General features: G+C 44.3%; 1 protein-coding gene across 1 annotated transcript in view; it reads left to right on the top strand.

Moving 5' to 3' along the window:
• Positions 1-13,698, top strand: part of LOC147726525 (chondroitin sulfate proteoglycan 4-like) — a 474,128-nt gene that overhangs the window by 109,312 nt on the left and 351,118 nt on the right. The window lies entirely within an intron of this gene.

The raw sequence follows: 13,698 nt of genomic DNA, 5'->3' as shown, positions 1-13,698 counted from the left end.
TACTGCTGCCCGTAGTACTGGTAGTGGTAGTACTGGTGGTGGTGGTACTGGTGATGGTAGTACTGGTGGTGGTAGTGGTACTGGTATTGGTAGTACTGGTAGTGGTAGTACTGGTGGTCGTGGTAGTGGTAGTACTGGTGGTGGTGGTAGTGGTAGTACTGGTGGCTGTAGTAGTGGTAGTACTGGTGGCTGTAGTAGTGGTAGTAATGGTAGTACTGATGGTGGTAGTACTGGAAGTACTGGTGGTGGTGGTGGTGGTACTGGTAGTACTGGTGGTGGTGTTACTGGTAGTACTGGTGGTGGTGGTGGTACTGGTAGTGGTAGTAGTGGTAGTACTGGAGGTGGTGGTACTGGTAGTGGTAGTACTGTTGGTGGTAGTACTGGTGGTGGTGGTACTGGTGGTGGTGGTAGTGGTAGTACTGGTGGTGGTACCGGTAGTGGTAGTGCTAGTGGTGGTGGTACTGCTGCCCGTAGTACTGGTAGTGGTAGTACTGGTGGTGGTGGTACTGGTGATGGTAGTACTGGTGGTGGTAGTGGTACTGGTATTGGTAGTACTGGTAGTGGTAGTATGGTGGTCGTGGTAGTGGTAGTACTGGTGGTGGTGGTAGTGGTAGTACTGGTGGCTGTAGTAGTGGTAGTACTGGTGGCTGTAGTAGTGGTAGTAATGGTAGTACTGATGGTGGTAGTACTGGAAGTACTGGTGGTGGTACTGGTAGTACTGGTGGTGGTGTTACTGGTAGTACTGGTGGTGGTGGTACTGGTAGTGGTAGTAGTGGTGGTACTGGTAGTGGTAGTACTGTTGGTGGTAGTACTGGTGGTGGTGGTACTGGTGGTGGTGGTAGTGGTAGTACTGGTGGTGGTACCGGTAGTGGTAGTGCTAGTGGTGGTGGTACTGCTGCCCGTAGTACTGGTAGTGGTAGTACTGGTGGTGGTGGTACTAGTGGTGGTAGTACTGGTGGTGGTAGTGGTACTGGTATTGGTAGTAGTGGTAGTACTGGTGGTCGTGGTACTGTTAGTACTGGTGGTGGTGGTAGTTGTAGTACTGGTGGCTGTAGTACTGGTAGTACTGGGGGTGTTGGTGGTACTGGTAGTGGTAGTACTGGTGGTGGTGGTACTGGTGCTGGTGGTGGTACTGGTAGTGGTAGTACTGGTGGTGGTACCGGTAGTGGTAGTGCTAGTGGTGGTGGTACTGCTGCCCGTACTACTGGTAGTGGTAGTACTGGTGGTGGTGGTACTGGTGGTGGTGGTACTGGTGGTGGTAGTACTGGTGGTGGTAGTGGTACTGATATTGGTAGTACTGGTAGTGGTAGTACTGGTGGTCGTAGTACTGGTGGTCGTGGTACTGGTGGTCGTGGTACTGGTGGTCGTGCTACTGTTAGTACTGGTGGTGGTGGTAGTGGTAGTACTGGTGGCTGTAGTACTGGTAGTACTGGGGGTGGTGGTATTCCTGGGGGTGGTGGTACTGGTGGTGGTGGTAGTGGTAATGGTAATGGTAGTACTGGTAGTGGTAGTACTGGTGGTGGTGGTACTGGTGGTCGTGCTACTGTTAGTACTGGTGGTGGTGGTAGTGGTAGTACTGGTGGCTGTAGTACTGGTAGTACTGCTGGTGGTGGTGCATGTATCAATGAGTCTAATGTTTCCTAATGAAATAGCCATTGGCATTACGTGAGACACACAACACATTTTTGAAATCCCATTGTAACCGCGGGAAGGCTCTGTTTTCCATGATTATTGCGTATTCACGTTTTTTCCGCAAACTTTACAATAATGATGACTGCATGTTCACTCTGCGAGTCAGGCTCGACAGCACGTGTCACGAAGGTCACTTTTAACCCTCATCATTTATTCAACCAGTAGTCTGCATGTCAGCACTTATTAAAATTCGGAAAACAAAGCTTACAGAACCATAATCCAAATGTTTTATAATAAAACGCCTTTAAACACCGTTTTTTAAACCACAGACAAAAATAGTGCAGCGCAGCGTGCGAGGAAAAGAAGGAAATGGCGCCCTTTTGAAATGAGAGCATTCAGGAAACACAAGAACTACAGTGTGGACGAGCATGTATGAGTCATCTTCTATGAGCCTCGCCTGCTGACTCTCGTCATTTTACATTGAACGCGCTCACCGCTCAGAACATCTGCATTGCATTACACGGGCACTCTCACAGCTCGTAATTAAGATTAATCACTCAGCTGTGCTCGTTCGCGCACAGAATATGCCATACAACTGCAATAAATGACGGACGAAAAGTAAATATACCCTATCACGTCAAGGCTACTACATAGACAGCACAGCGAAGACGAATCACTAGGCAGATGCCATAAAAAACGCCGGCGCGCACTAAAGAATGTGAGGAATGTGCCAGCCAGACCCCTTTCTGAATTTTTTTTCTAAATACTAAAGAGCTCGGAAGCTCCGCCCACCACTTCGTGGTGACGCGGAGGCCCGAGCCCTAAAAACCAGCCCATCTCTGATTGTCTTCAGAAAGCAACTAAAGACTTGGTTGTTCTCTCCACGACATGACTATCTATAAATCAATCTAACTTCTGCCTAGAGATCTAACCACCGGTATCAGCTCCTAGCCTCTAGCGCCGAGACACCCACGGGTAATTGTAGCGCTTTAAAAATTGCAAAAATAAATAAATAAATAAATAGGTAAGTATATAATTTTATTTTTATTTTATTTAATATTATTTAATTAATTTAATTAATATTAATTATAAATAAATATATTAATTTATGTTTTTTTATATTATAAATGAAATATATTAATTTAAGTAATTTTAAAAATAAGTATGAGTATAGGAGTATATGTTTTGGGGTACTGAGGTATATGTTTTGGGGTGTTTGGGTATTTTTAAGTTTCAGGGCTGGGTTTGGGTTTTGGGGTACAGGGGTATTTTTAGGTTTCAGGGCTGGGTTTGGGGTTTGGGGTACAGGGGTATTTTTAGGTTTCAGGGTTGGTTTTGGGGTACAGGGGTATTTTTAGGTTTTAGGGCTGCGTTTGGGTTTTGGGGTACAGGGGTATTTTTTAGGGTTCCGTTTTTTAAAAAAAACGACTTTAAATAAATTAAATTAATTAAATTAAATTAATTAAGTTATATTATTTACAATTTATAAATTATTTAAATTAAATTAATTAAATTAAATTAATTAAAATAAATTAATTTCAATTTTTAAATTAAATAAATAAATTAAATTAAATTAATTAAAATAATTGCAATTTTAAAATTAATAAATTAAAATAAATTAATTACAATTTTAAAATTAATTAAATTTAATTAATTAAATTAAATTAATTACATTTATTTAATTACAATTAATTTTTAAATTAATTAAATTAATAGAATAAAATTTATTAAATTAAATTAATTACAATTTTAAAATTAATTAAATTAAATTAATTAAATTAAATAATTAAATTAACTTAATTACATTTTTTTAAAAAAGATATACTTACCTATACTTACGTTGTAATGGCATGCGTTGTAATAGCATCTGCTATGTAATGACATGCGTTGTAAAGGCATGCATTGTAATGGAACATGCGTTGTAAAAATCGCGTTGTAATGGAATGCGATGTAAAATTATGCGTTGTAACGCCGTACATCCATGTATAAGGGTAAGGTGCAGTCCACCCAGACACCTAGGGTCTTAACCTCTGGTTTTTGGCAGGGGGGGTGGGCCAAGCACAGGAGGCCACCAATGGTTACCCCATAGATGGGTATCCCTACCTACAAGAAAGATTTCTGATTTACTAAAGTTCAGTTGATGACCGTTGGCAGCCATCCATTCGGAGCCAATAGTTTTCACCAATGCAAATTCAGTTGGCATTGTCCATGTTTTTTACATGTTAGACAGCTGTTGAGCAACTGTGCCACATGGTTTAAAGTAAAAAAATAAAATAAAAAAACAGAAAACACTTTGATGTGGTCCTGCTTGGTTGCCAACGCTGCTGTTACTGCCAGTACTAGCTGACCACCTGGGCCCGCCCAAGCCCCAGTGTACTTGTGTACAAGTGTACTGGCACCCCATTTGTGGACAAATTATCAACCCTGCCCTCTAGCTGTGCGACCTTCTGACGGACATAACGCAATCAACTTAACCTTTAATGACTAACTTGAGACGCATCTCAAACACCAGGGAGAGTGGCAATTACTCCCGTCCCTGACCCAATCTTGCAGGAAACTCAATTGACAAGAATAAATATGGGACATGCCCAATCTCAAAGCAAGAATCATCAGGTCACTGTGGGAATCAAGGAACCTGTGATTCTCGCACAGCCAGTTTCTCTCTTGAGGGTCCTTTCAGCATCAGGGTTGCCATCTCAATAGCCGAAAGAAGGAGCTCAAGCAACTGCGTCCTCAGGTCCCCAGCAGCGATGGAAACAAAGAAGGAAAGGCCGAAAAAGAAAGGCCAACATTGAGCTTATTTCCGAGCTGGCTCTACAACAGAAACAATCTTAGTCCCACTCAACTGCCTCTAACTACAACGTCACCAGGTACTCAAAATAAATCTAGCCATGCCTCTCCGGACCTAAGCAGTGAGAATATCAAAGATAAAATGGCACTCAGCAGAAAAGGCCCATCACAGGACACTGTTTTGCTCTCTCCTCATGTCAAAGAAGCAGCTACACTTGGGGACTTATCCTCCAATCTGCCAAACCGTGTGTACGTAGCAGCCTACCATCCTTGTCTGGCATGGCGATCACCTCAGGGAGGGGGCTTTGACCCAACCCCGGGCACGGGGCACAAAGGGTCTCCATAGCAGCAACATCGCTCCAGAGGGGGTGGTTAGATTAGGTTTCAGCCTAACAACAAAGCCCGAAGAATACTTAGTGCTACAATCAACTCAAACGCTTCCAGTGGTCGTTCCAGCACCGTCACCTACAGGAGACACACAGACAGACAAAACATTCAATTCATTTTCCAATCATTGTGCTTTACTGAGTCCTTCAGAGTCTTGCTTGAACACTGAACAATCAAACATCCCTAACTCACTGCAGGATCAGGCTGAAAAGAGCACTGCCCTCTTCTTTCCAGAATATAAGTCCAAAGGCCCAGGTGATAGCCTAAATCGAGGGAACATTTGACAGCTATTAACAGCCATCAACAGGCTGGAGGATCTAAAATCATCTGATCTGCTATCCATAGAATTTGTTGAAGTTAGCACCCAACTAGGCAGTGAAGCAACAAAACCCACTTGGATATCGCCGGACATAGCTAGAAGGGTCCTAAATGAACAAACTCCGCTCAGGCTCTGGGGGATAAAGTTGTTGCCCCATCACAACTCAGGCTACCCTGAACCATTGTTCCGTGCGAGCTAATAACAAATCAGGAGCCCACCATGATAAATCCACGATGCATACCTACTCTGTATTAAAATGTGCCTGGAGCACATCTTCCTCACACATAACCAAATCAAGCCCTCAGACAGCCATTCCTAACTTGATAGGACCTGCAGCAACTCAGGATTGGGCTTGATTAGCAAGCACAATAAGAACCAACTACTGACATAATAGTAATTATTCACAAACTAGCAAGGATACTCTACGCCTTTGTTCCTGGAACATAAACGGCCTAGGAAACAAAACATAAGATCCTCAACTGCTGCTCTACCTCCAATCTTTTGACTTTATTCACTTACAATAGAATTGGCTGGATCAGCCATTACATCTACATGGCTTTAAGGTTCAACATCTCCCCGCCGGCAAAGGAGCTACATTCAGTTACCTCAAAGATGTCTTGCAATATATTCATCAATAGTAAGCATCAGCAACGTCAAAGAGTTGGACCTAAAGTCTTCCTTTGCAAACGCGATACATGCCGTTAGAGCAACTGTCAAATGTGAAGACAATGTTTTGCAGCTGGTGATAATACATGTATATTTGCACGAAAGAGTCAAGGCAAAGGTAGTGGACTTATTGGTAGGCAAGGTAATAAGGCTTCTGGCAGAGAAGAAAAAAATACCAGATTTCATAATTTATTTATTTATTTAACAAATGTATTTATTACATTGTAATCTCCAACTGGTCGGTTGTACACAAGTCTGCAATACAATCATCAGTAGGCTTTTTCTCGAGACATGCAGTTCTCCAGCTATACATCAAGCACATTAATCATAATAAGTGGAAATATATGAATTACTAATCATGATAACAAAGGCGGATACCTCCACCAGCATGCAACGCGTCGACACAATAATATGACTACTACATTATGAAACACCATCATTATCTGACATGTCTGCCTGGTAACTTCCATTTCCGCTTATATTAAGCAATGGCCTGCATAATTCCCTCCACAGTGCATGGTCCTCCACCAGTTTATCATGCTTTCTACAAGTCTTCATATGCAGCTCTTCAGCAAGTGACCACTCACCCACATCCCTCATCCACCCATCTAGTGTTGGTACTCTGAGGCTCATCCAATATATAGCTACCTGCTGTCTGGCAACCACCATTACTAATAGTAGCAGTTTATAGGCCATCTTGCATGTCCTATGCTTTGGTATCTGTCCTAAAACACACTGTGCAGGGTTAGCCTCCACTCGGATACCATCCCCCCAAGACACCCTTGCCACCACACCATGCCAATATTGTAACAACTCCGGCCATTCCCATGCCAAATGCAAGAACTCCATTCACCCCATGTGACATCTAGGGCATTCATGTGGTTGAACTGGATCTATATGGTGCAGCCTCACCGGGGTAAGATACACCCTTTGCAGGAAATTATAATGTATCAATTTTAATCTGGTGTTACAGGATACTTTGTGTCAATACACATGCGTTCTCTCAGTTCTTTTCTGTCAACGGGACCTGCAGATCCTCATTCCATGCATCCCTGGCCCGCAGGTATCCGCCCTCATAGCCCTGTATAACGGTGCGACCAATCTACGTTCACTACCACAAGTGTGCATCACATCCAATGTCTCAGTTGTTGGGGGCATGTTCGGGTCCCTGGGGCATGTAACCCTGGCTAGCTCCAATAGACCTGCGTACTGTAAATACTGACCATACCCTAATTCCAAACTCTTACATGCCTTCTCAAACGTAATGAAAGTACCATTTAAGTGTACTTACTTGAGTACCTTTGGCGTAAATAACAAGGACCCCCTGTTAGAGCAACAGAATATGTTTGACAGGGAAAAAGAACAATGTGAAAAAAAGTATCAAATATAATATCACCAGGGAGACAACGGTAAGTATGAAGCACACAATAAATTTAAAAAATTCAAAATGTTATGTTTATTAGATATATATACTCAAGCTAAAAACATTAAAATTCATAGCACATAATAAAATAAAATACAACATATAACCAATTCTCAACAATCAATGTAATACAGACAATAACACCATCAATTCATAAAACAGTGGCGGACAATAGTAGTCCTCTTCGACGCGCGTTTCGGCGTTTTCACAAGAACGCCTTCTTCAGGAGCCACATACACAATCTGGAAGACATGTACAGCAAATTAAAAATCATCCTTGTACTTGAGTACCTGACATCCGCCCTCCCTCGATACCTTGAAGGACCTACTCTCGACCATTTGATATAAAGAGGCCGGGTGCCAAATGCTTAACTTCCGATTAAATGGTGCATGCCATAGCACACACTCCATAAACGTTTGCCATAAAAATACTGTTTGCTTAACGAAATATGGGAGATCCAAGCCCACACCCGCCCCCTCCATCAACGTGACAGGGAGGTTCTCCGGTTGGAATTGTCCAGTTAGCAAGCACTTCTCCCAGTTGTCTCCATCATTCAACCACTGCGCCGCATGCCGAAGATGCGCTGCATAATAGTATAAATCTAATCTGGGCGACTCTAATCCCCCCTCCTATTAACGTCTCCAGATTTCATAATTGCCGGAGACTTTAACTTGCACCTATTGGGAACAACAGAGGATGATGACTTTTTGGCAAATCATTTGTTTCAATTGCCTATTCCTCTTCAAGCAGGCGACAAAAGCAGAAGGCAAAACAAATTGGTAAGAAGCTATTGGGGGCCCTTGAACATCTCGGCTTCTGAGCCTTGAATGGCCGTTTCCCAGAAGATTGCCTGCCAGCAGCAATATTTTGCACACCAACTGCCAATACAACAATAGACTTTACTTATGTAAGCCTCCCCCTATGCCATAAAAGCTGTGCATACAAACCAAGGAGAGAAGGTTGATAGCAAACTTCTCCCACAAGAAATGACCCTTAAAGTGAGGCCCTTAACCCCTTTACATCCATTAGAAGCCTCTGGCTCGGTTCAGACTGTGAACAATAAAAAAAAAAAAATGTAAACCCCGGTTCTTTGAAATTCTGCTGGAATCAGCAAAGGCCTTGCCAAAAGAAATACAAATGTTAAGCATGAATTCTGTAGCTGGATGCAAAAATGTAACAAAAGCACGAGGAGAAGCTCATGCATCTTTGTGAAACCCAGGTCCACGACACAGGAAAGGTGTATTTCCCAGAATGAGAAAATCGGCTTCTTCAAGAAATCAATAAACAATACACTAAGACATCTCTGCCTCCATGCATCGGATATCAACTTGCACAAGGAGCTGAGACAACTTAAAGCAGGAATCATTGGAACTGGGCATACTACCACCCTCTCTGAGGGAGGCATTATTAGTTACCAACCTCAAACCTAATAAGGACCCACAGTTGTGCGACTCCTACAGACCGCTCTCAATGATAAATCTGTATAATAAGATACTTGCCAAATTGCTGGCGTCACGTCTGCTCCCCTTGTTGCCTGCGGTGCTGCGACCGTACAAGTGCGGCTGGGTGCCCGGGCGCAGCACATCCCACAACCTCTGCACTGTCTTTGCGACAATGCAGGAATTGGACAGCTAATTTCCTGCTGCAGTTGTTTTTTAGACGCTGTCAAGGCTTTTGATACCTTGGAGTGGCCTTATATGTTTGCGCTCCTGTCTCCCATTGGTATCAGTCCACTCTTTCTCAAACAAATTGTATTGCTGTATTCGGCTCCATCTGCAAGAGTGGGAGTAAACGGTCAGGTATCCCCCACTATCCCGGTGACCCGATGCATGCGACAGGAGTGTCCTCTCTCTCCCCCATCCTGTACGCGGTGGCAATGGAGCCACTCGCAGCCAGGCTAAGACAGCATCATGCACGGCGTGGACTGGACTCCACTCCTAGTGTGATCCTAGTTTCTATGTACGCAGACAATGTGACCTTTTATGTCCAGCACCCAGCCAAAAACCTAGACCTGCTCATCTGGGCGGTTGTCCGATTCGGAGGAGTATCGGGCGTCTCCATAAATTAGGGAAAGTCCATTATCTTCCCACTCACCCTGGCCACTAACTCATTCCAGTCGTAATATTCACTTCAGAGTGCAAACTCCCCGGTGAAATACCTGGGGATTTGGCTTAGCCGGAATGTAGACTAACTCTGGAGTCTTAAATATGGCAAGCTTATGGACTGGCGTCAGAGTAGATTGAACAGGTGGAAAACACTTCTCCTATCCCTGGTGGGCCGATTGGCCATCACTAAGATGGCGGTCCTCCCCAAGTTTCTATATGTCTTCGCCAACCTGCTGCTTCCCCTCACGGCTGCATTCAGACACCGATTACACTTGAACTTGATAGTACTGGTGTGGGCGGGCAGGCAGCCCCGGGTGGCATGGGAGTGCTTGACGTAGCCCCTTGAGCAGGGCGGGATGGTGGCTCCAGATAGGGAACTGTACTATAACTGTGCTCAAGCCCAGTTCACTTACCACTGGGTGTTCCCGACCCTTTTCATGGCGCACACCGCTCCAGAGAGTGACAGAGCGGACCCGATACTCCTACACTTGGCATTATTTGGACCCCAAAAGAGACCTCGCGCAAACGTTGACACGGTGGGCTGCACAATGTGGGCTTGGCGGGAGCTTTGACGTAGAGCAGGATTGGAGACATTTGCCCCCTCGATTCCACTCATCAAACAACCAAAACTGCCCTTCACTACAGATGCTGGGGTGGGTCGAAGAATGCGGAATCTCCAGCTGCACACGATGGGTCAAGCGGTCCGCAATGGGGTGTTCGCTACCATAGATGAGGCGTTAGGCGAGGATCTCACTGGAACGCTGGATAGATTAACTTATTACTGGCTCAGAGCAGCCCTGTGTACATTGTTTGAATCTTTCCCGGTAGCACCACCAACATTTCTAGTACTGGAGGAATTCCTAGCGAATCCCTCACCGCGGAAGTTCATAATCCGACTATATTCGGGAGCGCAGTGCACATCGCCGATATGGGTCCCCCGTGCACAGCATGAATGGGAGAAGATCCTGGGAGGTCCTTTGGAGGAGGGCACTTGGGCCTACTGCTGCATGCAAATGAAAGCACTGTCACCTAATTACAGACTGTAGCTCATCCACTTCAAGTTCATTCACAGATTGTGTAGAACCCCAGTAAGGCTGCACAGAGCCGGTTTGAGTGATGATGCGAGATGTGTGTGCTGTCGAACCCCGGAGGCCTCCTTTCTTCATCTGGACTGGGAGTGTCCGACGGCGGCGAAGTATTGGGACCACATTTTCAGGATATTAGCCCTGCTAACAGCAGTGGTTATTGAATACTCCCCTTTGGTGGCCTTGTTAGGGTATGTCCGTAGAATCGCCGTAGAGTACAGAAAGTTGGTGGCTTTGCTGTTGCTTCTGGCGGAGAAGAGTAGCTATTTTCTGGGGGCACAGGGGCAGGCAGACAGTAAAAGAGTAGCTCAAGAATGCAGCATTTTGCCATAATCAGCTGGCTGACTACTGGTAGTTAATGCCTGCTCAATCTCAAACCAGAAACATATGAGACCCACTGCTGAGCTATCTAGAATCCTTATCACCTGATTGTAGCAACAGTAGATTAGAGGCGGCATAGGTACTGTGCACTGGATAACACGACCACGCCGAGTGTGCCGCTGAGGCGGGCGAGACTCCTCTTCATTACAGGCTAGGGAGGTACCTTTCCCCTCCCACCCCCTTCCCCTTCTTTTTTTTCCTCTCCCTCCCCCTCCACCCTGTCTGTCTTCTTTCAGTTTTTCTATCTTTGTATTCCTTTTTAGGTCTCAGCCTGATCCAGCGCATGCGCTGGTCTGGCCGAGACATTTAGTAGCTGCTTTGAAAAGTGCTACTTTCCCGTCGACCAGCTTACTATCAAGCGCACAAGCGCGCGCGCCACATGCACAGCACTTTGTTTTGTCGGGCGCACGCGCGCCACACAACTTGCGTTTTTTTTTTATTATTTCATTTCGCAGCCCAGCCGCACGGTCAATGCTTGTTATTATTGTTTGCATTAAGCATGATTACATACGTTTGTTTGATCAGCCTTTTTTATGCAAGTACATATGCAGCCTAAGATCGTAACGGTATTACAAAAAAGATACTTTCCTTGTCTGTAATATGTGCCTATAGTTGCAGTTTTTGCAGTCTAGAAACTAGGGCACTCCTGACTGTAAATAAGTGTGGCAATGTAGACTTAAAACTGTATGTCAGTTTCTTGTCTGTATACTTCTTAGCATCTCGTCAGAGGCTGATTTTCAGTTGCTTCCTCTGTCTGTTTTTCTTTCCAGCCCAGCCCTTACAAAAGAGTGGTATCATAAAAGGGTCGAGGTCTATGTCTGCTTTCCACACCCATGCTATTTGTGAGCCGTTTGGCACAATTCCGCCATCTTCCCCTTTCATCTTCCGAGCAGCGTGCACCCCTCCCCTTCCGTTGCCATCGTTCCATCTTTAACTTCCCTTCGTTCATTTTCTCATTCTATTTGCCCATTCGTTTTCCACTTACCCCCTCCACATTTGCCTTGATCTCCAATGCCACACAAGGCACTTTGTTGGCATGGTAAACCGATATCGTCTGGGGAAATGAACCCAATATTTTTGTTTATTAAATTTTGGTGCACATAATAGTGAGAATATAGCGCGCTACAGTTAATCGAAAGTCATGACTGTGTGAAATTGTATTTGCGGTTTAGAGTCATGGAGAATGTAGCTGCTTGGTGAGTTAAGAACACTTATTTACGGAGCATACATTATTTTGTTCCTTTTTTAAAGTCGCGGTTTGAGGGGGCTGTTAGCTCTTTTGAAGGTTGTGTTACCTGTGCTGAATATTCTTCGCTTCTCTACACAGAAGCCCTTCAGGGAGTGTGAGATTATAAATATAGTAGTGGAATTTGTAGTCCACCCCTAGTTTCCAAATAATAATTGTCCACTGCAGCATCTCTCTGAGCCTCCTGCCATCCCCGCCCTACCCCAGTACGACACAATACAACGTATTTCACTGGCAAGAAAATCGGGCAAGTATTGGCAAAGTTAATGCGCACAGTACACAAAGTAATACATTGTGTATCGAGGGAGCTTCTAAACTAGGCCGCATATCTCTTGGGCTATTCTCTCTCTGCTCCATGCTGTTCCCAGTATCGACACGAAGACAGCGCCTACCCTACTAGCAAAAGAAACAGTGAATAGAAATTTCCTCTTATCGTCTACCACCGGCGCTTTATCTGGAGCCCAGTAACTGTGACATCTACCTTGCACACCAGGCATTGAAGGGCACAGGTGGAGGAGGAAGGAAAATAAGCATTGGCATAGCCAATAGGTCTCGCCTTTGGGACCTTATAAGTGTTTAGCCATGCAACAGTTTATGTTGTTGCACCAAGGATATTGTGCTGCATAACTAAATACTTGTAAGGTCCCAAAGGCGAGACCTATTGGCTATGCCAATGCTTGTTCAGTATGGCATGCGAAGAGCCCCGGACTAATTTCGGGATGATAGTGGCTGCAAGAGACAGTGAGACATAAACAAGTTTGAACTCTTTGCTCAGTTATATCACCTAGGATTCTAATTGATGACCTACAATGTCTCTTTACTCTGGTCAATTATATTGTGGTATGTCTAACCCATTTAACTGTTCTGATGTTTTTGAGAAATTTACTAAAAAGAAATTTAAAATATAAAAAAATAAAAAAAATATTTAGGTTGAACAGGTGTATTTCTCACTCACCGAAGCTGGGGTGACTGATTCTTTTTGACTTACTTTATGCCTATGATCTAGTACTCATAATTCACACCTCCATTGGTCTTCAGCACCTACTAGATTCCACTTAACCATTCTTGGATGGGAACGGTCTGAGCATTAACTTAGACAAGTCTAAAACTATGGACTTGAACAAACAAATGCAAAAGGGGCACTCCGTTGGTATCTGGCTAAACAACTGTTGGAGACAGTAAAAAAAGTGTAAGTCTTTGGGTATGATATTAAGCAGCAAAGGATCATTCACATCTCAGAAAGAAGTCTTGAGGAGAAGAGGCATTGCACTTGCTATGGCGCTAAATAATCTGAAGAACAGTGACAGCTTTTCTCAATTACTTAAAGTGATCCAGGCAAATCTTGTCCCAATAGTAAATGTACGGGAGCGAGGCAATGACCCTTTCATCCTAGAAAGCAAGTAGATACTGCATGACCAATTTGGTTACAATAAGCAAGGGACTGACTGACTTGGTGAGGCTCATAAGACAGTTTCCCACTGGTACTGGATTATGACACAACATTGGTTCAATAGAGTTGTATCAATATATCGGGTGAGTTGCATCAATAAATCGGGTGAGTTGCAAGCTTAGTTAACGGGAATGTGCATCTGCAAAACCAGTGGGTATCATAGGACAATTCATTCATTGTTAGACTGCCTGGCCCATAGTTGGTCCAGCCAGGT

Source organism: Lissotriton vulgaris, chromosome 3_1 (genome assembly GCF_964263255.1).
Source record: "Lissotriton vulgaris chromosome 3_1, aLisVul1.2, whole genome shotgun sequence".
Lineage (NCBI taxonomy): Eukaryota > Metazoa > Chordata > Amphibia > Caudata > Salamandridae > Lissotriton > Lissotriton vulgaris.
The sequence above is the reverse complement of the archived record's forward strand: the minus strand, read 5'-3'. Positions and strand labels throughout refer to the sequence as shown.